The following is a 3351-nucleotide window of genomic DNA, read 5'->3' as shown; positions in this document are numbered from 1 at the left end:
TGTCACTTCGGGCTCGTTAATACATCGAAGGAGACTAGAGTCATCTTTAGCTTTTTCTCGACTCTTAAAACATGAAAAATCAAAGTTATGTCTAAAGGCGTCTAATAAAATTCATTCAAATCGGAAACACAAATTTTCCCCTTTATATTTTAGTTGATCGAGTAATCCGCAATCGTGGAAGAAAGTCAATTGAATATCCGTCGTTCGCGGAGGCTTGTGAGTCAACCGTCTTTGTCTCCGGAGTCGAAAATAGTCCGGGCAAAGCGAGCTCGTCGAACCAGTTCAAAATCTCCTTTAAAAGTTAGAACAAGTGTTCCAACAACATCTGAGATTCTGGTTACTCCAAACATTTCCGGAAACCCTGCCTCTATAGAAGAAGTTCAACCGCCACAGAAGGACAGTAATACTGATCCTAGTCTGGGGGCAAATACTTGTATAACTGAACCAGTTCCATCTGTAACCGGTCCAGAGAGTTTTGTTCCTCAAACATCTGTCGCTGTCGATACAACCCCTTCTTCGGCACCGGAAATCTTTTACGGACCTGACGGTCTTCCTCTTCCACCTGGTCTGATTGCGATAGAGGAAATTATAGAGGAACCGCAAGTATCCACTCCAACTCATTTTGGAGTAGGGGTCACTCTATTTCCTGCTACAACAGAAGTTTGTCCATCACCAGTGGAAGTTCCTGTAGAATCACTAGGCAATCAATTGGATAGACTCAAAATGTCTGAACAACCGTCGACATCTAAGACTGTGTCAAATGACACGGCGACGGCAGAATTACCTGCTGCAAATCCAACAATGTTCGCCGACATACCATCCGTCCCAACTAGCTCTCAATCGCTAGAAGGAGTCCACCAAGGGACTATCTCGGCAGTATGGTCTGTTCCTGTTTGTTCCGGAGTAATGTCTGGTAACTCTTATGGTGAGACTCATCAAATTGACCCTTTTGGGAATCAATTTAGGCCATCCAGTCCTCCAGGACAATCAATTGCCTTGAGTTCTGGATTACCACCGTATGGGGGGCAGTATGCCCTTTCATTACCCCCTCCGGGAGGGTACCCATATGGGAGTTCTCAACCTTATTCAAGTTATGGTGGAATTGCAACGAGTAGTTGGGTACCTATGCTATCCTAGCCACCAAGAGTTGTATATTCTATGCAACAGTGTGTACCTGTGACGAACATCCCAACTACACCGGCTATCGTAACCGTGTCGCAAGTTCAAACGATGCCTGTTGTATGTCAACCTCAGATTTCTCAGGTTCTCATGCAACAGCCCCTTGACCCTGCAACCCAACCACAATCGCCTACTGGTCGGGCGACACAAGTACAATCGGGTACAATTACCCCACATCTTGGTCCAATGGTTAGTGTAGCGCAACAACCCATGGTATCGCAACCGTGGATAGTGCAATACCAACAGCCACAATTCCAACAAGTGTACCAAGGTTCTGAACAGCAAATCTTTGCGAATACTGGACAACCATATATCCAAAATGGCCAAAATCAACCACTTTATAGTGGTCAAGTCCATCAACCGTATCAATCATACCAACATCAACTCCATTATGCTGGTATGCAAAGACCAACTGTTCAGGCAATTCCATCGTACCCTGGTTACGCTTCCCCTAACTTGAATCAACAGTTACCATTCGTGGCGACTTTAGAGTTGCCTGATTTACATCGGTTAACCAATGATCCAATTGCTTACGCCCCATGGTGGCCAGTGATCCCGCACAAACTTCCATCAGACATTCCTAAATTCAATGGAAATCCAGGTGAAGACCCGTCGAATCATGTGATGACATTTCATCTATGGTGTTCGTCGAACACTTTAAATGATGATTCGATAAGGTTTCGCCTCTTTCAGAGGACATTGACATGTCCAGCGGTGAAATGGTATATAGAATTGCCAAGAGCTTCGTTCGACAATTTTAGCTCCCTTGCCACGACATTCTTAACCCACTTTCAATTACCAATAAGGTATGAAACGGGAACAAAGATATTGACCAACTTCAAGCAGACAACCACCACTCATATATCAGATCATATACATGAGTGGCGACGTCGACGAAGAATGGTTAAAACATACGTTCCTGATCAGCTTTTAGCTGAGTGGTTTATAAAGTCGTTACTTCCGGCCATAACGGAAGATGTGGCAAAGGGGGGAGTCGTAACAGAAGAGCAGGTTATTGCTCGTGCGCAATATTTGGACTTAGTATATACTCAATCCGGCACGCTCTATGACAAAATACCAGACGCCCCTAGACCAGAGTTTTCAATCCCTCCTCCTCCTAAATCAAATAGTGACTCTCATGCCGGCGATGGCGTGATTGGCACGGCAAACACAAATCCAAAAAGGGCCAATCAAAAGAAGGCCCGTAAATATTCGAATCAAAATGCGCATGAGGAAATTCTTGCTTCGGAAGTAAATGCCGTATCGACAGATAAAGGCAAAGAAACCAATCAACCAGGAAGCAAGAAGAAGCATAACAAAGGGAAGAAGAATAAACAAGGTGAGTCATCCCCTAAGAAAAATTCTTCGAACCCTCCTGGGAATAGGAAACCGAATCCATGTCAAATATGCGATGACAAGGATCATAACACTAAGAATTGCCCATTCAAAGCTGAGCTAAAGAGGTTCTTTAAGAGTCCGCATACCTCAGCTGTGTCAAGTGATCCATTTCCTGACCCAGGTCAAAATCTGGTTGATAGTGGAAACGCTTCCCCGTCCCAAGTACTTATGTTGTCGATTTCGAAACAGCAAAATGATGCTTTGATTTCGACAAGGAACAAAGATTACGGGAATCCACAGGTGTCGAACGATAAAGGTAAAGATCAACCTAGCAGTTCGACAACAACTTCGGCAGAAGTTGTACCCCCCATCACGCATGAATTAACGATAAAACCGCCAAAGGGAGTAGTACACAAGTCGACATTTAATCCTCGTGCCAGAGCGGCACATCATTATAACATATTGGAAGATTTGGCGCAATCACCATCTGCTATGTCGACTCTTGAGGTACTACAACATTGCCCATCCCAAAGGCAGGCATTGTTATCAGCAATTGGTGGGGTGGATCCTAAAGATTCCAATCTGGTATCCTTTGATCACAAAGGGTATGATCCTCAGTTACCAGCTCAACTAGCTTTCCTCGTCCAAGTGAAAGCCCTCAACAAAACAGTTCATCGAACGATTATTGATGAGGGAGCATCGACATGTATTATGTCGATGAGTTGCTGGAAAACTTTAGGATCTCCAACCTTGTCGCGATCATCGACAACATTAAAAGCATTCGACGGAAGGATATATACCCCTTACGGTATCCTTAGTAACCTGGAAGTTGAA

Source organism: Pinus tabuliformis, chromosome 3_1 (assembly GCF_031772625.1).
Source record: "Pinus tabuliformis cultivar Carrire ecotype Pingquan chromosome 3_1, CPIR1, whole genome shotgun sequence".
Classification (NCBI taxonomy): domain Eukaryota; kingdom Viridiplantae; phylum Streptophyta; class Pinopsida; order Pinales; family Pinaceae; genus Pinus; species Pinus tabuliformis.
Note: the sequence above shows the minus strand (reverse complement) of the source record.